Here is a 25,166-nt window from a genome sequence, read left to right on the forward strand (position 1 = left end):
TCTCGGCACGCAGCACAGAACACGAATCACACCAGGAAGTCTCTACTGGCCTAGCAAATGCTTTGCAGTCGAAGGAAGCAAAACTCACGTTCCTCGTGGGTTTAGTGAAGTCCAGAAATATACTGGCTCCCTAATAGCGAACTGTTTATCACTTCCCCAATGTGAATCTGCGCAGCAGACGACTAGGCAGAAGAAACTGGCCGGCTTGGCGGAAGAAACCAAGCCAAAAGTCATGCCAAGCCGGAGCGCGGGCAGACCACGAATGTGTCGTCGACACAGGGTTTGCGGGCCACAAGACGGGATATCAGTGAAACTAAAAATTCACTTTTTCGGAAAACCGTGAGGAGTTTGGGATAACTATTTTGCATACATAATGCATACACAGTGAGTAGTAATGTAACAACCCAAGATTTACACAGAAAATCCACGGCAAGTATTGCACATTTTACTTTAAATTATTTTAAAATTACTTTAAATTTTTTAAAAAATTTAAATTTTTAAAATTTTGAAATTTGGCAAAATCTGACTCAGTGCAATACTTGTCGTGGATTTTCTATGTAAAACTCGGGTTGTAGGAAATAAAAAACTAGATAGAAAGGAAGCAGACAGTAGGAAATGATTTATTTGAAAATCAACGACGCCATCTTGAAGAAATCCCGCCTGTGCGGGCGACTGGAGCACGACGGTTGCAGAGGCAGGTGGCACGCTAGTTCCAAGGCATCACACCAGATGGCGCCAGCATCGTAGCTCTATACGAGAAAGAGAACATGAAAGTACTAGCGACACGTAAAAATGGCAACACTGCTCGACAAGTCTAAGCATGCCAGAGCGCGGGGAAAAGGCCTAACCGCTACTGCTAAACAGCACGGAGAAAACACTACACATCGGGGGGAAAGGCTTAAGGCAATCGACAAGGCCTAACCACAGCGTCACAACACTTCGCGGCTAACACAAGGCGGGAACCACACGATGGTAAACGTGCGTCAACAGGCTTGGACACCGCTAAACAAGTCTAAACATGCGAGAAAAGGCTTAACACGAGCACGGTAAAACAACGCGCAAACATCGGTAAATCACTCACCTTTTTTCCCCGCTGCGACGGAGCGTCCGCTCTCGTCGACAGCCAGGGATCAAGTGACGACGGAGCGAACGACCGCACGTCTTCTCCCAACGAGAGCCAGAGGTGGACTGACGTAAGCGCCACTCTACGGGTGCTACGCATGCGCGCGCTCCTAGCGCCCTCTGCTCCACCCGACCGCGCATGCGCGCGCGCGCGCTCCTAGCTCCCTCTGCGCCGCCCGCGGGTGTTTTCGGTTTCGGCTCTCCGCTGCGCGCGCGCGCGCTCCTAGCGGCGACGGGTGGCTTTTCAGTTTCGCTTTCATTCTCCGTTCTTTGCGCGCGCGCGCGTTTATCTCTATAAAGGCAGCGCGCACCGCGCTCGCGTCATCATTCTGAGCGATACGTGAAAAACGCCATGTGTGGTTTATTCTCCTGCGCTTCTCGTCGTCGCAAGGAAAAGACAAAAAACGAAGAACTTCGCGAATTTATTCGCGGCATCGTGGAGGAAGCCTTTCAAGTCCACCGCCTGGAATGGTTGCAAGCGCGTCAAGAAATGTGTCAGGACAAGATGAAGACGCTCGACCGCATCTTAGCGGCGGACAGACTGGCGAAAAAGAAGTCCAACTTTAGCCTGGACAATCTGTATTGGGAACGCAGTTCCGATGTAGAGGACGACGACGACGAGGATGTGTAAATAAAAGCGATACATTTCTCTTCGAGTCTCAGTCTCTTCTTTTTCTTCGTGCAACGTGTACGCACGCAACATGTCTTCCCCCGAACCTTTTCGTTTCCGTCATCCCTTTCGCTGTATCTTAAGCGGCCCCTCCATGTGCGGCAAATCTACTTTCGTTGCTAACGTGTTGAGGAACCTGAACGACGTGGTAGACAAGCCTCCGTCACAAATATTCTACGTGCAGAAATATGCTTCGCCGAGCATGCAGGACGAATTCGGGGACTCCGTAAAATTTACCAAGGAGCTACCGCGAGAGTGGGACACGTCGCGCGCTACGCTGATCGTCGTCGACGATCACATGACCGACGCCGGTTCCTTGAAGGAGGTGACCGATCTTTTCATTCGGGGTTCTCACCACGCCAACGCGTCGATCTTCTTACTCGTTCAAAACATCTTTTTCGACAGTAGCCATTTTAGAACAATATCCTACAACGCCAGTTACGTCGTCCTGTGGCGCACCGTGCGCAGCGTGCACCAGATGGAACATTTCGGCCAACAGCTATTTGGCAGAAAAAGATTGGAGTATTTTCTGGACGCATATAAACAAGCGATGTCGTCGCCCCACGCATATTTACTCGTGGATCTTCACAACTATACGCACGAGGATCACAGGTTGCGTAGCAATATCTTTCCGGGAGAACGTCAATATATTTACGCTCCGAAATGAATCTCCGCCCTCACCTCACTTTACTCAAAGTACTCTCCACTCTACCCCCTCCACGCCGCCGCGACGTCTTGAGACGTTCGTCCTCGTCCGACATGAAACACCTCTCCGAAATTTGCCTCAATGTATTGAACGGAAAGGTGGCTCTAGCTCCAGATACGTTCGCGCGTTTGAAGAAGCACAAACGCTTTTTACGACGGCTCGCCTACAAAAAGATTCACAAGAATCCGCAACGTTTGAAGCGCTATCTGTCTCAGCAGCGAGGACAGGGCGTTCTTTCGTCGGTGGTTCCTCTCCTGCTTTCCGCCGTGTTGAACCTTTTCGCCAATGGCCAAGAGAATTGAAGTGACCACCTCCATCGGAAACATTCTTTCCTCGAAGGAGAGTGACGACGTCAAAGTGAAACTCATACTGCAAGCACTGTATCGTATACTCAAGCAGTACGGATTTGACCCCTACGACAATAAAAACAAGGCGTCCGACGCTACAAATGACTTTGACTATTCGCTCCTCTCTCCAGAGGTGGACGAAGAGGAAGCGGAAAGGGTCGTCTCGGAATTAAAGAAGGTTCTTTCCTGGGATCGCGAGGGTTGTGTCTCCGTGTCGGGCAAGCCCATCAGACACTCCTCCGTTTACGAACTCGTCAATTATTTGTTGCAACGTAAAACGGGAAAGAAACCTTCCTGGTTCCCCAAAGTCTCGAAACTATTGCGTCTGATTTCTCTACCCAAATCTCGCGAGCCTCAACAGCAGCAGCAGCAGCAGCAAGCCTCCATTGCGTGGACGACTTATGGAGGGATATGAGAAACCAGAGGGTGGTTTGGGGGGTGTGGAACGCTATAGAAAAGCGCATCACTTGAGCAAAAAGAAGGCTCTCGCCATTCTCAGAAAGCTGGATGCCTACACGCTCCACCATCCGGTCAGAAGAAAGTTTAATAGGAGACGCATCATCGCGCTCAAGATCAACGACGTGTGGCAAATGGACCTCGCCGATTTTTCAAAATACAAGAGATTCAACGGTGGCTACCGCTACATTCTCGTGGCAATCGATTCCCTCTCCCGCTTTCTGCGCACCCTCCCGCTAAAGACGAAGCGCCCCGCCGAAATGAAAAGGGCCATGATAAGACTTTTTCGGGGAGGTAACGTACCTACACGCATCTTTTGCGACAGAGGTGGGGAATTCTACAACAAGACCGTCAAGGAGTATCTCTCACGAAAGAAGGTACAGATGTATTCTACCTTCTCTCCAGTAATCAAAGCGTCGCAGGCAGAGCGCGTCATACGCACTTTACGCGACAGAATATTCCGTTATTTTAGAGTAACGGGAAAATACCACTTCGTTTCCGCGCTTCCCAAGATCGTGCGCGACTACAACACCACCAAACACAGGACTTTGGGCATCAGCCCGTCCGAAGTCACGCCCGAAAACGAATTGGAGCTGTTCAATAAGATAAATGGGAAGCCCGTCGTACCCTCCGTGAAAAAGAAGCTCAAACTGGGGGATAAAGTGAGGGTCCTACTTCACAGAAAAGGTTTTCATAAGAGCTCGGAAGGGAGTTGGTCGCCTCAGATTTTCACCGTCTCCCGCCTGAGAGACACCTCTCCTCCCGTCGTACACCTGGAAGATTACCGGGGTAAGGAAGTGGACGGATCTTTCTACCCGGAGGAGGTACTCGTCGTAACCCGAGACGCCAATCAGCCTTGGCCAGTAACGAAAGTGCTCAGAAAGAAGCAACTGAACGGTCAGAGCTTCTCCTTGGTTCGCTGGTTCGGTTACGACAAAGAACACGACAGTTGGGTTCCGAGCAGCGACGTGGTCAAGATTGGGAAATGATGTCGGACATCTACGTCCACCTGCTCTCGAACGCCAGCATGGATAAGTTTCCCTCGAATAAACTCAACGCCTTCACGGTAGCTTTCGATAGTCCGCTTCAGCTCTCGAATCGGTATAAAGTCGGTCTGATGGATCTCAGCATAAGTAACGATTTTTTAAATATCGGGTACGAAAGGCAAGATGCGAAAATCGAGGTTTCTTTCGAGGACACGGTGGAAGCCGGCAGAACTTTTCGTGTCACCTCGGATCTCGAGAGGGATTTGGGAAAAGCCCTTTCGGAATTCGACGTTTCTTTCGCGTACAATAAATCGCGATACGACTTCGTCTTACCCGTGGACGTGAAAGCCGTGGAATTGGACCCTCGGCTCGCACAGGCGCTCGACGCCTCGCTAGCGTCCCGCGAAGCAGGTCGTGCGGTGAAACCCCCCAAATTGAGCGAACGCGAAGCCACCTCCATCTTATTGGAGCACGCCGCACCCGTCGCTTTCGGCGACGTCACTCTGAATTCGGAAACCACGTCCCTACGGAACACACTCAACAAGTATTTCCAGACGCACAAGCTGGACGCCTCGCTAGAATTCGCGGATAACGTGTACTCTCTGAAAACACCGAAAGGGTTGCACGTACCGGAACCCTTTGTCAAGCTGCTACATCTCACACCCGTCGAGGGACACGAAGAAACGCTACGCGTCTCTCTCCCCGTAGCGCGTCAATTTTCTTTCACGATCAAGACGAAAATTCCTCGATCTTTGCAAGTACATCTGCCTCCCGGCTATTATGCGACGCCGCAAGCACTTCTAAATGCGATTAATCAGCGCGTAGGCGAACGCGCGCGCTTCAGCTTCGACGGAACCGAACAGAAATGTAAAATTCGGCTTTCCGAGGGCACCTCCACCCTAAGACTTTCCGAGTACCTGGCCGTGCTTTTGGGCTTCGAATCGCGTACCGTGTTCACAAGGGATGAGGATGCTACGAGCTCCGTCGAGGTACTCCTGGAACCCCCGTTTCACAACATAATCGTGTACACGGATATCGTGGAACCCACGTACGTGGGGAGCGGGAAAAAACCTATATTAAAAATACTACCCTTTTATTACGAGAAAGACAAGCACGTCGTCACCTACACGTTAGATAACATCCAGTATTTTAACCTGTCTCAATTCGAAATTCCCTCAGTGACGATCGTTCTCGCGGACGAAACGGGAAGACGTTTGCCGTTGCGGTCCAAAGGCAGAACCAATCTAACGTTGCATTTCAAATATGTACCGTAATTCCCCCAAAATAATTCCCGTGTACACGGGACCCCTTTTCCAACGAGGGGGCGGTGTGTTGAGCAACATATCCAAGTTTATCGTTCCCATGTGGCAGCAAATAAAACCGATCGCCAAGAGAACGTTGAAGCGCTTGGCGCGGAATTTGGCCGATGGCGAAGGAATATCGCGCGCAGTAAAAAAGACGGCCATAGCAACGGGGAGAGACGTGCTGGATTCCATGGAGGGCTCTGGAAACAACAACAACAATGGAAAGAAACGCCGCAAAAGACAACAAAAGGCGCCGACACACGACGCACCTGCAGATATCTTTGGTAGGCCGTGAAGGTCACACATCCGCTGCGCGCGCTCCGCCATGACGTCAACGAAAGCAAAAATACAGACGCAACGGTCACCGCATTGTCTTACGAGTGACGTGATGATATTCGAACCCCCTTCCATTCAATACGGCGTGGAAGATACTTCGTACCAACTTTTTTATCCGGTCAACGGGGTAAATAATTCCGTGATCGAATTTTGTATTCAAAATTTGCAAAGGGCACACTTGGATCTCTACGGCAGTTTCGTGTCTTTGACCGTGCGCATTGTTCGCGACGACGGGGAAGAAATGGACGAGAAAGATGTCGTTTTCCCAATAAACCACCTGTTGAGCGGCATGTTTAAGACGGTCACCGTTTACGCGAACAACAAACTCGTCAGTTCCAACGAGTTGTACGCCTACAGGAGTATTTTGGACGTCGTGCTTCATTCCACGCCCGCGGCTCAAGAAACAGTGCACGCGGCTGGACTTTATGTCGAGGACGACGAACATTTAAAGGACGATTACGACGTCTCGTCTCGCGGTCCGAAACAACGTTACGAAGCGACGAAGGGTGGAAAATACTTTAACCTGGTCGGACAGATCAATACCGACCTGTTTCAACAGCCGCGCCTGATGGTACCTGCCGTCGAAATTCGCGTCGTTTTCCTGTTAAACAACGACGAATTTAAACTCGTATCGGTCCCCAAAGACAAGAAAACGTACAATTACGAGGTGGACATTAAAGAAATGACGTTACACTTGAAAAAGGTGACGCTGGCACCTTCCCTGTTTTTGGAATACGAGCGGCGGCTTCAGACCACGCCGGCCATCTACGTGTTACGCGGATTGGAAACCAAGGTGCGGAGCTTGAGTGCCGGGAGCTTGGACGCTCACTTTGAAAACGTTTACCCCGAAAGGGTACCTTCCAAATTATGCGTCGCCCTGCTCGCCACGTCCGACTTTCTCGGCGACATCCAATCGAACCCCTACAAATTCCGTCATTACGACCTGTCTCATTCGATGCTCTCCGTGGACGGCCAGCAAGTGCGAGCCGAGTACGACTTTCAGAACGACCTCGTCAAAATTCCCTACTTTAACTTCTTGCAAGAACTGGGAGAGAAACATTTCAAGTATAGCTACGAGCGATTTAAAACGAACGGGTTCCTTCTCTACTTCAACTTGGACGTGGACAAGTGTTCTTCTCCTTCGCATTTGAACGAGTGGCGAAAAGGAAACGTTCGCCTGCAATTACGCTTCGCTAAAGCCCTTCCACACGCGGTCACCGTCCTCTTGATTTCCGAGTGTCCCAAGCTCATGTACGTCGACAAGGACCGTACGGTCACCTTCCCATAAGAAAAGATGTACGAGAGCGACATCTTGGAACTCGTGTCCCTGAACCCCCTCGCTTCCTCCATGCTGAGAGGCATTTGCGCTTCCGACGAAGCCTTCGTTTTACGCAAGCCCGGTTATTTAATCATCAATACGGAAGAGCGAAGAAGGCGCGGGCAGCACTGGGTGCTCTACCTGAAAAACTACGACGGGTCTGCCGTGTTTTTCGACAGCTACGGACTTCCCCCCATCGAAGCAAACCTTCGAAAGACTTTACCTGTAGTGGACGAGTATAACGACAAGTGTATTCAATCGCCTTTTTCGCCTTACTGCGGGCTTTTTTGTATCTACGTAGCCACGCGCATGTCGAAACGCTACAGCTTGAAAAGTTGTGTATCCATGTTTTCCTGTAACCTCGAAGAGAATGACGAAACAATAAAACGTCTCCTCGTGAGCGAACTCGTTTCGTAAAAAATAGACTATTTATTTTTTCACGACATACACAAGACCCTTGCGAGACGATCTTCCAACGTGCTGACCCGACGCTCACCGCCGTCGTCGTCGCCGGTCTGCACCGTGACGTCGAGGGATGTGTGGAGAAGCCAGTAGCGACGGACGATAGGTCGGTTGAAACCCGCGTTGATGAGACACGGGTCGACTGTCTCTCCTCGTCTATACTTTTCCAACAGCTCGAGCTTGTAATCTACGAAACGCTTCATTTTCTTTGCAATCTTCCCACTGACGGTGAACAGACGTAGGGGTATCGTCTTGAGAATCGAGCGAAAGTCTCCCTCGCAGCTATCGCCGTGAATATAATCGCGTAATCGCAGCAAGTCCCGATACATTCGCGTTTGCACAAAGGTGGCAAACCTCTGCTCGGGCGTCATCATGACTGAGACGGAATGAGAGTAGACAACCTTTTTTTATTTCTCGTTACACAAGAATTAGGCTCCAGCTTTGGTTTCGTAGCCGGGAAGGCAGCCCAAATACGGACGAAGGCTCGAGTCTAACCAATGGCTGGGGTTTCTCGACCAGAGTCCACCGCAGCGACAGGTAGTCAGTTGATCGCCGATTCGCAAAAAGAAGGTCTTTGGAGGAGGCTTGAAGGTTAGGACCAGGGGTAGATCTCCCGTCAGTAGCCATTCGTAATCTGCAACGAAAGGAGTGTGAGAAACGCGTGTTTTTTTTAACTCAAACACACACACGTACAATCTTCTTCAGTCACAGAGTGACACTGATGGTCCATCTTCTCCATCTTCCTTCAATAGTCGAAGTCCTTCGCAACGTACGTCGAACGGTACCGTCCGACAACCGAGAAACGGGCGAATCAATCGGTCCGTCCAATGCTTTTGCTCTGAAAAAAATGTGACTGGTTATAGAACGTATTAAAAAAATAACGAGGAAGCGTACCTTTGGACCACAATCCACCACAATTGGTGCAGAAGAAGCGGGCGCTGCCAATCTCCCGAAATATGTGAGGCGGGAAAAAACCGACTTCACGCGCAGCAAAAGTGTTGTACACTGGAAACGAAACTCTTCAAACATTTCGGCGATGATGACGTCATGGGTATTACTTACGAGGATCTACCAAGCTGATCATGATGGAATGACGATCGACCATTCGCTTCGACATTTATAGTAAAGCTTTGCCTCTCACTCTCTATGACGTCATTGAACGTGTTTGAACATGTTAAGACGTGTTTGAACATGTTTGGACGTGTTCAGACACGGGCGGCGAAGTCGCCCCTGGACACACTCGTTCCTCTCACCCTCTCTATGACGTCATTGAACGTGTCTGAACATGTTTGGACGTGTTTGAACATGTTGTGACGTGTGTAGACACGAACCCCGCAATACGAAAAACGTCACGCAGCACGAATTAGACTGGTGGTTAGTGTGTCGCGCCCAGTGTAGAAGGATCCTGGGTTCGAATCCCACTCTGGGTCTTCTCGTCATCATATACAAGTCGGCCCAGAGTGTTAGCTAGAAAATAGTGTAATGTTTTATTCAACGTCGATGGTATTATCATTGTCATATGCGACATCGCAAAAAGGCGCGAAAGACGGAAGGCGGGGTGGTCAAAGTACAGACGACACCGTCGCAATGCGAGGACGAGGAGGAGAGCGGTGTAGCGACTATAAAAGGTGCGCTGGTTCTACGACGATTGATCGAAAGCCCACAAGGGGCATCCATCCACGACGCGAGGCGTTTCGTGGAGCAGAATGTAAGTTGACCGTCTCTGCTGTGAGAGTGTATTCTATGTATGACATTGTTTTTCAGGAACCAATAGCCGCTGTCACCGCATGACACTGAACACACACACAGGGACTCATCCCATCCTTTCTCTCATCATCAATCTCAAGCGTTCCTCAACTGAATGGAAAAGTGAGCATTGTTTCGTGAGGGGGAATCTCGTACTGATTTTGTTTGACCGCAGTGCCGCGCTGTCTCGTATGTCAGTACGACCCCATCGATGCCATGCTCGTGGCCGTAGAAAGAGAGCACGAAGCTAGAATAGAGAATCTCGGTAACAGCCCAGTCGTCCTTTCAGATGACGACGACAGAGTCAGTAGTCCTCCTTTCGTAATACCTGAAACGGATGACGACGACGACGACGACGAACCCCTAGATGGGCACGACAATGCAGACGAATTGCTCATGTGGGAAGGGGATCAGTCCTATGCAGATTTCATTCCTCTGTCTGGTAGGGCTAGAGATGAATCACCAGGTGCAAGTCCAGAATTTCAAAACGAAGCTGAGCCTGTCCAGGGTCGTAGAATCATTGAATTGCGAGAACACGTCGTAGAGAATCATCCCTCCGTCACGGAGAGACGATTCCTTCCTTTTTTTGTCACAGACGAGGCATTCGACGGAACGGCTACTAGGTACACGCTTCTCTGCTCCCCGCACGACGACAACGTCGACGATTTGCGACTCTATCTACCGAGCATAGCTCCAGTAATCGCGCGCGTCCTCGAAGCTTATCCCATGCCTTTCAAATTTTGTCTGTGCTCGAAAGCGCTCATGGTTAAGGACGGAGCCGACGGGTTGACTTCTCATCTCCTTCACGTGAACCTTCACATGAGAGTGGTTCATAACCGTCAAGAAATCGAAGGTGCGATAAATGCTGCTATCGCAGAATCCTCGCAACGCGTTGAAAACTATGCGAGAGAAGGGTCTGGTTTCACCTCGAACGACGTCCAATGTGTCGACTTAAAACTAACGCGCTTAAAACCGAAGCGGATTGGGTGCACGATCGAGCTTCCCGAGCTGCTAAAAAGAAAACGAAAGACTCTCACAAACGTCAAACTTCCACCGAACCACGAAAACGAATGTTTCAAGTATAGCGTGCTGGCACTCTTGCATCCGTTAAAGAGGAATGCAAACCATTATGTCAGATATCACAAATATATGAATCCGCGGAACCCGGAGACGCGCGTGACGTACTGGCCCCCCTACTTCCCAGTCACTTACGAAGACATTACCCTGTGGGAGAGAAAAAACAAAATCTCCGTGTACATCTACGTGTTCGACGAGCAGACGAGTTCGATATCTACCGGACGGGTTCCCTGTACGCTCTATAAGGATAAAGTCTATCTGCTCGAGGTTAGGGAGCATTTCTATGGCATTAAAAAATTTAGCACTTTCATGGGACGTGGTGACTATTTTTATTGTGAGAAGTGTACGAGCGGCTATGGGACAAGACAGGCGTTGGAGCAGCACGAACGTCTGTGTCGAGACGTAGACGAAGTGATCCTCGAAATGCCAAAAGCGGGGGAGAGTGTCTCCTTCAACAAGATACAGTACACGCATCCCTACCCCTATTTCGCGGTGTTAGACACGGAGAGCGTCTTGGAAAAGGATGCACTTGTTAAGGACGCCGTGAGTGTGCACAGGATGAGTTCGTACAGCATCGTTGTAGTGCGGAGTTGTGACGGGAAAATAATGGGCGTAGATGGCTATTTGGGACCCAACGCGGCAGAAAAATGCTTGTTCGCGCTCAAGGGATTTAGCGAACAAATCCATAGGCTGAACCGTCTTCCCTCACCGTTGGTCATGAGTGTGGAAGACCACTTTCGGCACGCGAGCGCTACGCACTGCGAATTTTGTGGAATCGAATTTAACCGACACACACGGAAAGTGTCGCATCACGACCACACCCACTTCGTAGAGCCCGGTTCTTCGAATTTTGTCGCGACGCTGTGTGATACGTGTAACCTTACGTGTCGTAATACCAAAGAACTCGTCGTGTGCGTGCACAACCTGCAATACGATTTGAGCTCCCTTCTCCGATACATGCACGTTCTAAATATGGGTGAACCGTGGATCTTAGCTTCGAGTTCGGAAAAGATAAGAGGGTTCAATATTGGAGATCTCCATTTCCGCGATACCACGCAGTTTTTCAACCTGTCCTTGTCGAACCTGGTGGAAACTCTGCTCGCCAGCGGTGGTGAGAGCGCGTTTCATTGTACTCGTCAAATGTTTGGTGACCGTTTCCGACGCCTCCTCAAGAAGGGAATTTACCCGTACACCTTCGTCGACAGTTTCGAAGCGTACAATTTGCCCGCACTACCGCCAAAGGAAGCTTTCAAAAGTGACCTGAACGACCAAGAGATCACGGACGAGGACTATCAGTACGCCCTCGAGATTTTCGAATTGTTCGAATGCAAGGACCTGGGCGATTACACGCGTCTCTACGTTACGCTCGACACTTGTCAGCTCTGCGACGTCGTGCTGCATTTCAGGAGAATTGCGCAAGAAACGGATAGGATAGATATCTTACGCACCGTGTCCCTTGCCAGTTACGCGTGGAGCAGCGCTCTGAAGTTCACTAAAGTCAAGCTCGAGCTCATAAGTGATCAGGAGATGTACGAAACGATCGAGAAAGGAATCAGGGGAGGCATTTGTAACAGCTTCCATAGATACTGTCGGGCTAATCACGAGGAGTGCGACGATTACGATCCACAGCAAGAAAAGACTTTTATCCAGTACCTCGACGTGAATAGTTTGTACCCGTACGCGATGACTTTCCATCTCCCGACAGGTGGTTTTGAGTGGGTCGATCCTTCGAGGTGGAGCGAGATCGATTTTCTCAACATTCCTCACGATTCGGAAGTGGGTTACGTCTACGTGGTAGACTTGACATACCCCGAAGAACTGCACGCACTCACCAGGGATTTTCCCCTGGCACCCGAACACAGGTGTGTGAACGAGAACGAACTCTCCCCCTACCAGCGACACTTGAAAGACGCGTTGGCGCTGAACGCCCCTCCCACAAAGAAACTCTTGCTGACGTGCTACGATAAAGAACGCTACGTCGTTCATTATGCATTGCTCGCACTGTATGTGAGGTTGGGCATGAAAATAAAGCGTGTTCACAGCATTCTTTCGTTCCGCCAAGACAATTTTTTGCGAGCCTTCGTGCACAGAAACGTCACGTTGAGGAATGCCGCCACCACGAAATTCGAACGACTTTTGTACAAAACCATGTCCAACAGTACGTTCGGTAAGTCGATACAAAATGTGAGACGCATGAAAAGGTACGCTATAGCCTACGACAAAGAAAGCGCGCTCCGAAAAGCTAGCTCCGTCAGCAGTCAGCATTTTCACATTCTGAGTGACAAGTGCATCTTATACGAGATGCAGAATAGGAGGGTCAAATGCACGCACCCCCTTTACGTGGGCTTTGCCATTCTAGAGATATCCAAAGTCCGAATGTACAGCTTCATCTACGAGTCTCTCTTTTCTCGCTTGACGTGTCCAGTGCAATTGATCTATAGCGATACGGACAGCATAATTTTTTCTCTCACGTGTGAAAGCCTGGAAGAACAGCTCATGAAGATTGAGAATGAGTTAGATCTGTCTTCCTATCCACCGGACCACCCGCTTTTCAACGACGAGCACGCGAACCAGATGGGGTACTTCAAAGACGAGACGGGAGGTGGTGTTATTCAGGAAGTCGTAGCCATCCGAGCGAAAATGTACAGCATTCTCTTGGCTGGGTCACACAAACAGATCGCGAGAGCGAAGGGAGTTAAGAAAGACGTGGTGAGGAAACATTTATTGCACGAAGTGTACCGAGATTCTCTGTTCAATGAAAAGACAGTCTCTCAGAAGCAGTGCACCATCCAGAGTATAAAGCAAACAATGTACACCATTTCGAGACTCAAGAAGAGCTTGGTCCCCTACGACGACAAGCGCTATCTCGTGGATTCCGTACACTCCTTCCCTTATGGAAGCTGCGAATACGGTAAGCTTTCCTAGTGTTTTGACGCGTATAGGATTACGATAGTGCTCTCTCTTTGTGCAGCATCGGAAAACCCGGAAGAGAGCCCGAGAGCGTCGTCGTCAGGGATCGAGTAACCGCGGAACAAAGAGCTGCACGCGCATGTAATCGAGAATAAAAGTTGTAGTCGAGATATGCTTCTCTCTCTCTCTCTCTCTCTCGCAGACAGGAGAAGCAGGGGTCATCGTGGCAGTGCGGTAGCGGAATGGGTGCACGAAAAGAATGACCATACCGTCATCGTACTGGTACCGTGACCCGTGCAATGACGACGCTGCGATGAAGATTCCCCTTTTCTGACACGTCTGATCATCTCGTTCTGTTCGTTAGATCAGACAAGTCAGGGAGGGGGGAGGGGGCAGGCATCTATCGTCCAACTCCTTTGTTTGTATTCAATAAACATGTTTCAGTGAAAGAAAAGACAGAGTCTCGTCAACGTTATTCGGACTGTTTAATGCGTTGCATGTCAATAACTAAGCGGTATTTCAATAAATCAATGACAAAGTTGGCGATGTAGACTGCTTGCAAATGTCGCTGCTTCCGTAGAGCGTGCTTAATATGAGCGATGGCACGAGCGAGAAGGTCCACGATGTCTGCAGCGATGTAGTTGAATTCTGCGTTGGACAAGCTCACAAATTCGCTCATTAGTCCCAGGGGTCCGTCCGGAACCGTTATGCAGACGTTCTTGTAACGGGCGTAAATTCGACGCACCATCTCCTGCAGCGGCCCCGGCGAGATCTCTCCTATATTGCCAAAGCCTACCATGTCTATCACGTAGCGAAAAGCAGTGATGACGAGCTCGTTGCGGGGACTTTCGCTGTTGAAACATTCCTTCTCCACTTCTTCCCAAGAAGCGTGGGTGCGGGAACAATTTTGTAAAGAGTGGTAGCTGAACATATTCACGTAGTGATGACGCGAGCGCGGTGCGCGCTGCCTTTATACAGATAAACGCGCGCGCAAAGAAACGAGAGTAAAACCGGAAGTCAGAAGCCACCCGTCGCCGCTAGGAGCGCGCGCGCGCGCGCAGCGGAGAGCCGAAACCGAAAACACCCGCGGGCGGCGCAGAGGGAGCTAGGAGCGCGCGCGCGCGCGCATGCGCGGTCGGGTGGAGCAGAGGGCGCTAGGAGCGCGCGCATGCGTAGCACCCGTAGAGTGGCGCTTACGTCAGTCCACCTCTGGCTCTCGTTGGGAGAAGACGTGCGGTCGTTCGCTCCGTCGTCACTTGATCCCTGGCTGTCGACGAGAGCGGACGCTCCGTCGCAGCGGGGAAAAAAGGTGAGTGATTTACCGATGTTTGCGCGTTGTTTTACCGTGCTCGTGTTAAGCCTTTTCTCGCATGTTTAGACTTGTTTAGCGGTGTCCAAGCCTGTTGACGCACGTTTACCATCGTGTGGTTCCCGCCTTGTGTTAGCCGCGAAGTGTTGTGACGCTGTGGTTAGGCCTTGTCGATTGCCTTAAGCCTTTCCCCCCGATGTGTAGTGTTTTCTCCGTGCTGTTTAGCAGTAGCGGTTAGGCCTTTTCCCCGCGCTCTGGCATGCTTAGACTTGTCGAGCAGTGTTGCCATTTTTACGTGTCGCTAGTACTTTCATGTTCTCTTTCTCGTATAGAGCTACGATGCTGGCGCCATCTGGTGTGATGCCTTGGAACTAGCGTGCCACCTGCCTCTGCAACCGTCGTGCTCCAGTCGCCCGCACAGGCGGGATTTCTTCAAGATGGCGTCGTTGATTTTCAAATAAATCATTTCCTACTGTCTGCTTCCTTTCTATCTAGTTTTTTATTTCCTACAACCCGAGTTTTACATAGAAAATCCACGACAAGTATTGCACTGAGTCAGATTTTGCCAAATTTCAAAATTTTAAAAATTTAAATTTTTTAAAAAATTTAAAGTAATTTTAAAATAATTTAAAGTAAAATGTGCAATACTTGCCGTGGATTTTCTGTGTAAATCTTGGGTTGTTACATTACTACTACAGTGTTCCCTTATGAACACATCGTGTGAGTACCATTCCATTCTGTAACACTCGAAAATCGGCGTAGCTGAGCTTTAAGGCCTCGTTTCAGGAAATAAAAATTCTTTGGTTGGCGGTTCAGTGCTCTGTCCTCGTCTTTTTTGTGTATCGGCCTCGTCTTTCCCTGCACTGAGGGTTTTATGTTTTTTAGCTATGAGTTACCAACCAGCCCATGTTTTAACCCTTTTTCTTCTGATGTGTTTCCTTCCAATGTGCATCGCATGAGTTCAGCATGCTGTTAGTCTTGGTGCGTGAACACTGAACAATCGCATGCAATCATGTCTTCCAGAATGAAGAATCGAATGTCACCAGACTCAACACCGGTGTTACGCTATGGGGGAAGCAGATACAACTTCTTACTGAGAAAGTATAATAACAGAAGATAGGGTTCTACTAGACCGCCTTAGTCAGGCAATAAATGTGCTCTGAAATATAAAACTAGTTCACCCTTTCACACTCCATTGTGTCTTTGCGTTTCATGTATTTGTACCTGATGTATTGAAGTCAATTCCTGGTTTTGAGTCCGTCTCGTCCTGTTCTTCGCCGTTTCCTCAACCATTTTGTTCTTGTTCTGACCTCCTAAACTCAAGATGCGCTACAGTTGTCGTAATTACACCAGCTAACTTGCTTGCTGTTACTATGGCTGCGTTCCAATACCTCGCGCCCGCGAAGCCACCTGACTAGGCAGCTGAGTAGACCCCTTTGCTTGTAACTATTGGAACAGGCTTGCCTAGGCGAGGCGCCTGTGGCGCCATCTCGTTGCTCACACAAGAAATGCGTACGGCGCAAGCGCAGCAGGTACTAGCGTTTCCCGCTGTCAGCCATCCCGACTGTCAGATGGTCAGGCGTATAACTAGACTGCATCGATGCGCACTAGGCGGTAGCCGACTAAATAGCGGACTTGGCGAGATTTGGAACGAGACTTATCATGGCAGCACTTCCGGTTAGACCGCTAGGCAGTCGACTAACCGGGGTATTGGAACCCAGCCTATGTTCTTTGTAAAATCAAGGCATTACGACCGTAAGCTAAGCCACGTGTCAGCATGTTCAGAATGTAGCTCAACAACCGTTCCAGTAGGTTATCTACTTTATGACAATACACATAACCGAATTGGAGTGTTGTAATAAGAACGTTTAATATGACTAACTAAGTTTTGGCACACCACAACGAACACTGCACTCCCGACATGCTCCAGATCCCTCTCCGCAAGCTCAAGCTGCTCTCGATTCGACTGACACATCCGCATCATTCACGGTTACGTTGGTTTTGCCACCATCTGATTCACAAGCATACTTGCAGCAGATCACATAATCATCCTGCTCGCCCTTCTTCCTCTTGTCGTAGCTCAAGGACGCTGTGAACTTCCGATTGAAACCGTCATCTGTTGCCACCCGCCTTGAACTGGTACCAGGAACGGCGCTTGCGGGCTTTTATTGATCAGGGAACGCTTCGCCCCCTGCAGGCAGCGGCTGGCGTGGTTACCATGGCAGCCTCTAATCGCCAACGGCTTCAGCCGTCGTCTGCCGTGAAGCCAGAGTCGAAAGGGAGTAAACACATGCAACAGGCGTCCGGGCTCGAGCACCGCTTTGGCGTAACAGGTAAGCCCGTTCAACCAACCTTAGTCACCACCTCACGATGAGCTGGAAGGTGTGGATTTCGGCTCGTGCTGTGGAGAACCGCAGCAGACGAGAGAGGTTCTCAGGTGAACCTTTGCGTCTGGGTTTCTATTCCTGTTACTCGTGGTCTCGATTTCTACAACCGTTAAGTACAACAGCTTGCAAGCGAACTATATGTTTTCTGTGTTTTCGTTTGCGTTTGTGTTCGTTTTCACATTCTTCCACAAGACACACAAGACCTGCTTCTCTGATCGAGTGACCCGGTGAAGTTCGACGAACTTTTGTTGCGTTCCTGCAACCTGTTGAATTCGCCGTCAGAGTTTTTGCGACGGGACGTCTCGCGAAGCAGAATTAAGCAGCGGGAATACTTCACCTGGGGGTGTGGTATCATTCGTGTAAGAAGCGCTGGGATGGGTTGGAAACATCACGTGTGAGAGGTGGTCTCTAGTTAAAGAATGAGGTTTTCTCTTATTTCGGCTTCGACTTCAAGCTCATTTGTCGAGTCATTGCTCAAACTCAGAGTCACAGCTGTCATATAATGCTCAGATAAGTCATATTATGCTCACGTGCTCTCCCGTTAAACATGTGGCATGAGAGTTAATTTTTGGCTCAAAGTTTGATTGTAGATTTGCACAGTGTTATACTGTGTTTACTTTTTATCGCGGGCACCACGGAAGCGTGATGGTAAGTCCTGAAAGACCTGAGGGAGTCCTGGCAGTATCCAATGTGTGGATGAATTTTGACTTCACACTGCTATTGTTGGCAAGAAGTTCAAGAACGAATGTCAGAACTGTCCGGTGGCAGTTTCTTGGCTTCAACGGCGCATTTCTCTATACCCCGTGCATACTTTTCAACACTCCCTTGTGTTTTCTTCCCCGTGACGAACAAGACTTGACGCAGGTTGATTGATCGTCGAGTATAGCAGGTGTATGTGTTCTTAAACGGCTTGTGATGTTTTTGCAACGCCTCTTCCACGGCCCATTGATTCTGGAAAATCACGACTTTGCAAACATCCATCAGTGAACAACATGAGGTACACCGTCTCAGTAAACAGTCGAACAGCAGACAGAAAGAGAAACATTGCCTGTACACTACTTTTAGTAGAATGCGCCCCATATTTCAGATCAATTGATTGCCTTGGGTAAAGAGTCACTCCTTGGAAAGGTAGGAATGTGCTCAAGGATACAAATAAATAGAGGATAACCTGCAGGGTCCTTTGACATTGATGATGCCGGTTGCTCAGTTCGCTTTCGCCATTTCTAGGCGTTTATTATACGGGGTTGTACATAAGATGAGCTATGCAATTTTACATAATTTAGAGATAATTGAAAATATGTTAGGTACCCTGATCTAAATCCACATGTATACACATGGACATCCACAATAGTGAATGAATAATGCATATCCGCATGAGTGGTGATTTTCAGATTAAGGCTGGTAGCGCTTGCATCTGTTAAAAGAGTTGGGTAAAAAAGTTATCTAAACGCATTAATATATTCGCTGAATCCGTGATGGACACATTGCTTGTATTGTTGTTTGACCTGCTTTTCATTAATATTTAGCCGATAAATATTGCGATACGTATTAATATTCATTAATTCGTTTCACTCGATTTTCATTCAATTTTATTCAATTCATTCATTGGATTATTTTTTCATTGGTTTGTGACAGTCGTACATAGTAAGAGTCGACAGTAGTCACGCGTGTCATGGAAAGATCGCTCGCGAAGCTGCGTTTAGTCGTGTCGGAACTCTATTCAGGTGGGCACCCAAGGTATTTTCGGAGAATAGCTAAAACTAAGTGGGTCAACTGATCAGCTGCTTCGTAACGTACACGGTCTCCCTTCCTACATCTCTACCGGTTCGCTGGATTTCTACCCATCTACGGTCGGTCCAAGATTGTCTGAAAATAGAAACTGCACCAATCAGCGGCATCGGGGACGCTGAGTTACCACAACGCGGTGAAATTTCGCCGTCAACACAGATGGCTAATAGTCAAATGGGCTGAAAATCTCTTTCGATGGGGAGATCCCTTCCAGGATTATCAATCTGGCACTCACGGGAAAGTGCGAAGCGCGTAACGACATCCTTTAGGCAATTCGTTCATCTAAGGGACCAGATAAATTGCACAAAAAAAAGGGAGGGGGAAAGAAACCTGGAGATAGTAATCCCGACATTCCTATCAGCCTTATTCGCGTATCATCAGATATGCACTCTAAGAAAAAAGAACAGAAGATGAAAAGGAAAAAAAAAGTGATTTTCGTCCTTTGGGGGACTAAATCCACTGCCACAAACATTAGCCCCTTTCCGGAGTAAATGCACGGGATTAAATGAATGTCACAGAGTGGGGATTGCACTTCACGCTCTGTTCTAACAGTCCCAGGTACATAATTAATGCGCGCGAATGAAAATACTTTGAATTAAACCGCCAACCGTGACATTTCGAAAATACTGCGATATACATAGGGCGCAATTTTGCAAGAAAGAAACGAGGACTATTTCTTACTCTGTATGGGTGGAAAAGAGCCAAGTTAGCTAAGTTATACAAGAGAGAAACTGATGTTCTGAGGCTGGAACAACAACCAGAAGATGTGGGTTCGATCCCTACAGCTGGCTAACCTTTTCAGTGACTTTCATCTTTCATAGCTAAGTTATGTAGTCTTATTCCATCAAATACCCGAAGAGCACATATTTACGTAGACTGTTGGATTCAGGAGACCATCTGCGAAGTTCAGTGACTATCTACAGTCCTGGGCAGTGAATTTCGGGGTTATGAGACTTAAATGGGGAGCAATTGCACTCAAGGGGACTAGAACATGCAATTAGTCCCCGTTTTACTTCTTTTTTCCCCCTAAGAGTGTGGATATTCACATATCCATCACAATCTTGTACATACTGCTTTCCATTACATTTCGATTGTTCTATCGTCCTTAAAGCATGTTGATTTTATAGTTTCGCAGAAACTTTTCGTCGCTTGTCAAACAGCCTAATTTCTATTTTTTCGCTTGTGGATTCAGTGGATTCATTCGGATTCAATTTTTGCTCATTCCGATTGAGTGTTTGTCACGCATGCGATTAGTTCATCGAACGTCAGTCCGCTAGGCGGACCAGGGACTGTGGTTACGTGCGCTCCCGCTCTCTGTATGTGCGGGAGCGACGCCATTAAAGTTTATCTTGGTTGGCACGTCGGTCGTTCTTGAGTTATCACGGCTATTAATGGTGAACTCACATCTCATCGCATGTCGCAAAGGCGTCCAAAACGATGTCTCCTTGTGTTTTCAAAGACTTTGGACAATTTGAGGTGCAGCCACTGGATATCCCTTTTTGTGACCGGGTACTCATCTTCCGCACCACTTTTGTTCTACACTCATTTTATGTGCAAGATTTACTGAATATTCCTAAAGCTAATTCCTACCTTCTGTGACAGCGCCACAACAGCTATTCAGTCATGAACCCGAAATATCTCAACAATTTTCGACACATTGCCGGCACAGAAGTTCTTATTAGTTATTAGTATCACTTTTCCCAAATTGGGTCTTCCTCAAAATCATTTTCACAGATTGTGCACCCTAGGCTGTGACACACTGATAACTTTAAAATGAGAAATTGGGCACGTTGGTTCATGTTAATGCGACAAAAGCAGCGAGCAAAATAACAGTGAGGGAAATATTAAAAGATACCACACTTAATGTCGTGAAGGTGGGCTGGGCTGGCCGCCCGTCGACAAACCGCGCAACGTCAAATGATATCGTTTCTGAACATCCTAGACAAGGAGAGGTCACTTTATGATTTGTGAGAAGTGCTGTTAATTGGTGCTGGAGTAGCCAGTCGCACGATAGGTGGGTTTATATCTCCATATTTTTCTACGACCGTTAACGCTACTAAAAGATCATCATCGGCGTCGTCACCTTTAGCAAGGATATTTCCCAGCACTCCCCAAACCCCCTACTACGCCCGCAAATATATCTTCTTTTTTCGCCTGCACGTTCTTTCCCGTTGGAACCGCTTTCTACCAGTCACGTGCCCTTAACTGATCTTTTTTTTCGCGTGGGGTATTATTTCTTGCATAAGCACCCCCTGCACACCTGCCAAAAGAGGCCGACAAAACCCCGAAAAGCTAACAGAAATTGTTGAAACTCCCCTACGGTCCGCCACCCCCACGAAATGAAACCTCCACGCAGATTCCTGACACTCCATGTGTCTTACCGTTGTTTCTTTGCCTGATTGCATTATTTGTTTGATCGCTTTAGAATTTCGCACCAAAACTGTTAAATTTCGAAAGCTTGAGCCCTTCGTTAAAGAGCAATTCAATAATGATCCGGCACACAACACCACTCAGCACTTCCTCCACAGACATCGCAACACCGACTGAACCATAAGACGCAGGATACTACAGTTTTATATTAAAAAGTGCTATATTCAACATCTTTCCAGACGTCATGACCCGCATGGCTTGTACTCGTACCACTGAACCCCGTATTTTGAGCCAACCTATACCGAGCACCCGATATATTTACAAAATAGTAGCATTGCAGCATCGCTGTGATCAGACGACGGGGAGGGGGTGCTTATTAAGAAAAAAGAGAGGAAAGGTTAGCCAGACGACGGTATTCGGCGTATAAAAAGCACCGTACCTCTTTCGACGTCTGGAGCTAAACTCTGCGTACTGTGCTCTGCTCTTGCGTCTGTTTACTATTGGATGCATACTGAAGTAGTCGTGGGCGCAATGTGTTTGAGAAAATTTATTCTCGGAGATATGTGCTTTGTAGTTAGATACGTAAACAACGTCTGAGTTGCCGACGCATTTTCTCTTCGTTTTCTTTTTTGTCGTTGTTGTTGTTGCTCTACCTTCGTTATCTTGCGATGAGACCGAATTGCCTCAAAGTGCAAAAAGTTCTCGTCGCGACATTGAAGATAGCACCCAATCAGACGCCAACGTCTGCTGTTCATTGTCTGCTCTACGTTGGTGAGCAGTATGCAGACTTGTACGTATTTGGAGTATTGTGTTTCAAATACTGTATTTTAAATGCAATTTGCCGTATTTTTGGTATTCTACTAAATACTTTTTGTTTTGTGTATTTGTACTGTATTCAAAATACATTTTATGGTATTTTCTACTGAATACTCTAATTACATATTTTGGATCTCCCTCTCAAACCTTCTGAGTCTCGTCTTTCCATTATCTTGATTGTTCAGTAGAAATTTCCTGAGTCCCTCGGACTTGACCCGGACATTGGCCCTTCTTGGAAGTCTCCATTTAGAGATATTCGCCCGTGTGTACTAATCCTTGGCGAGTGAGGATTCTATTATGTGTGCCCTGACGCGGTGATGCCGAATTCCGACCTCGCCGAGCAGGGACCGGCTAGAGTTCTTTGTTGTGGGTCACATATACTTCGTGGAGTTACGTGGTATCTGTGTCATCTTTTTGGAACTTGTGTTTAGATGACTCCTATCACACAGGGACGGCTTGCGTAGTACGCGGGGTCTAAGTGCTTCATGTCACATAGCGGCGACTTGCCGCATTAACCAGTGACTGGTGACTTTTTGTGTTCAAGGATAAATAGTACCTTAATTGCATTTCAAATACTTTTTGAAGTATTTCGTACTCTATCTTAATAACTTTAATTTGCGTACTCTATCTTGATTACATTATTTTCATTATCTTATCTTAAATATATTTTTGAGTATCTTTGTACATGTCTGGCAGTATGGACGCACCGAGAAAAAATGACAAACTTATGCGAGTTGGTAGGTATGGCCTAAAATCTTGAAGAGAAAATATTGGACCGTGCAATATACTTCTGCTCGTCATCAGTTTGACACGCCTTGTTTCCTACGATGTGGTGTTTAGTGTTTCCTCTAAGTGTCATATCGTACAGTGCAATTCACTTCCTTTCTGACTCCGACTCCGACGCCACCATAGACGTTTCTCGCACAAAGCACGCGGGTACCAAAACACGCTTTCTGCGATGAAGCCTAAAATACGAAGGCAAGAAGAAATGCGTTCGTTCGTTGAAAAACAGTGGCGGGCGGGCCGATGGTGGTGGTAGTGCTGAAAGATCTCGCCGTTATCGGCCTCACAGAGGTGGGCAACGTCACGACTAACGCCCTGGGGAGAATATGCGTCCTCGGCCGGCTCCTAAGGGAACTGTGCCTACATATGTCTGAGAGCGTCTGAGGAAAACTCAGGAAAAACGCCAGACCGCACAGCCGGCACCGGGATTCGAACCCGGGTACCTCCCAGTCTCGACGTGACATGGCCAGCACGCTAACCACTCATACACGCGAGCGGACCCGATCCGTAATCGAGGTAACCGTGATCGCATTGGTTGGATACTGACCTATAGGATTCATCTATGCAAAAGGTGTCACAGGCAACACGTTAAAATCGCCGTTTGGTGCCGACACCGTCGGCGGGCTAGTTGGTAGAGCCTTCGTGCATTACCTCGTTCGTGATTTATGCGCTACCGAAACCGTCACTTTACGCTTTCCCCGTCCTCTCGTTCTCACGAGACGCGGCTGGAGTGGCGCTGAAATCGTGTCCAATCATCGCGGGAAATCGTTTGCGGAGACGAAAGGGAGGCCGCCCCGCATTCTCGCGCTTAATGAGAAGGCGAGAATAGGCAAAACGATGCGTTCGCGCATAAATCGGGTAGGAGGCAATGGATAAATCCCCTGCCTTTTGTATTAGTGTCAAGGTAACGACGTCTTTCATCGATCACGGTGAGCTAGCGCGAAAGACACGTGCAGCGAAAAAGCAGAAGGGACGAGCGCTAGACCTCCAACTGGAAGTCTTCCAACTAGTTGGAAGTCTAACGCTCGGCCACTCCGCTTCTTCTCTGTCCGTGTCTTTAGCGCTAGTTTCACCATGTTACATATTTACCAACTTGGTCGATTTGTCGTCGTTAGGCGTCAATCATTCCGCCAGGAGAACTATTTTCCCTCTGAGAGTGAATTAAATGGTGTGCATTCGAGTGGCGTGCTTTTACTTTCGTTTACTGTCTTGCATTCAGAGCCGTAGCGACGGGGGTGCAGAGGGGCAGCCGCCCCGGGCGCCCTCGCCAGAGAGGGCGCCGAACGGCAATCCCTGGCAGGTTGGTTGGACAATATAAAGTAGGAATGAAGAGAATTTGAATTTACGGTCTCGGCAGTGCAAATGGGCGTTTTCCTTTCTTTGTTTACAAGGCTTCTGACTGTGAGGAAGCCTGCAGTGAGGAAGGGAGGGGGGGGGGGGGGGCTTCATATTTGCCCTGTTCCGGGTGCAAACTCGCCTCGCTACGGCTCTGCTTGCATTCATAATCTGAAACTTTGATTCTCTTTGAGATGTTGAGATGGAGATGGCGAGATATTGCGCTGTTTGAGATGTTGAGATGAGAACTTTGATTCTCTTTGAGATGTTGAGATGGAGATGGTGAGATATTGCGCTGTTTGAGATGTTGAGACGAGAACTTTGATTCTCTTTGAGATGTTGTGCCGTCGTAACTTCACCGCGTTACGTAGAAGACAGGATGAAATGTGATTTCCACCTTTCTGGAAGATGTAGACATGTCTCGTAACCGGACTTACCAGTGATCGCATGGAGTAAGGAAACAGAGCGAGGTAGGCATTGCACCCTTTTCAGTATCTTTCGTCCGTGCGTAATCAGCCATGCTGTGTTCTGCCGTAGTGTATGCTAAACCACAAATGGTAGTACATTACAGTAGGCGTGGTTATATGTATGCGACAGAAGCGCATCGTATGCACTTATCGCAGTGAATCCTCTCCTACAAGGCCATTTCAACCAATAGGCTGGAGAGGATTGGTGTGAGGAGGTGCTGTAAATGGACACGACAGGATTCTGCAGCATTACTTAACCGCGGCTAATGTGGGTTGACTGTAAGACATCTTGTACAGCGTTCTCGTTCATCTGTCTTTTCTCTTTTCTCTGTAGGGTATGAGGGACCTCGGAATACTATTTAACGTTTTATTGGCTCTTTCGGGACACTGAGACATTGGGACATCAGCTTATTTATGTAATTAATGGGTGTGTAGCATAATCCTCGTCTTGTTGCTGACACGGACAGAGCG

At 48.3% G+C, this 25,166-nt stretch overlaps 1 protein-coding gene and 2 long non-coding RNA genes across 5 annotated transcripts in view; 2 read left to right on the top strand and 1 right to left on the bottom strand.

The window, feature by feature from the left end:
- Positions 1-602: 602 nt before the first annotated feature.
- On the bottom strand, positions 603-1,217 carry LOC135383579 (uncharacterized). Its single transcript, XR_010419947.1, has 2 exons — positions 1,082-1,217; positions 603-749 (listed from the first exon to the last, which is right to left on the bottom strand). It is a non-coding gene; the product is annotated as an uncharacterized LOC135383579 (long non-coding RNA).
- Positions 1,218-14,613: 13,396 nt separating this feature from the next.
- Positions 14,614-15,228, top strand: LOC135383580 (uncharacterized). Its single transcript, XR_010419948.1, has 2 exons — positions 14,614-14,749; positions 15,082-15,228. It is a non-coding gene; the product is annotated as an uncharacterized LOC135383580 (long non-coding RNA).
- A 1,803-nt stretch (positions 15,229-17,031) lies between these two features.
- LOC135385474 (uncharacterized) overlaps positions 17,032-25,166 on the top strand; it is a 531,071-nt gene continuing 522,936 nt past the window's right edge. For all 3 annotated transcript variants that reach the window (XM_064614805.1, XM_064614806.1, XM_064614807.1), the window contains exon 1: positions 17,032-17,082. The gene's annotated coding sequence lies outside the window, so the exon portion shown is untranslated. The remainder of the gene's footprint in view (positions 17,083-25,166) is intronic.

Source organism: Ornithodoros turicata, chromosome 2, assembly GCF_037126465.1.
Source record: "Ornithodoros turicata isolate Travis chromosome 2, ASM3712646v1, whole genome shotgun sequence".
Classification (NCBI taxonomy): domain Eukaryota; kingdom Metazoa; phylum Arthropoda; class Arachnida; order Ixodida; family Argasidae; genus Ornithodoros; species Ornithodoros turicata.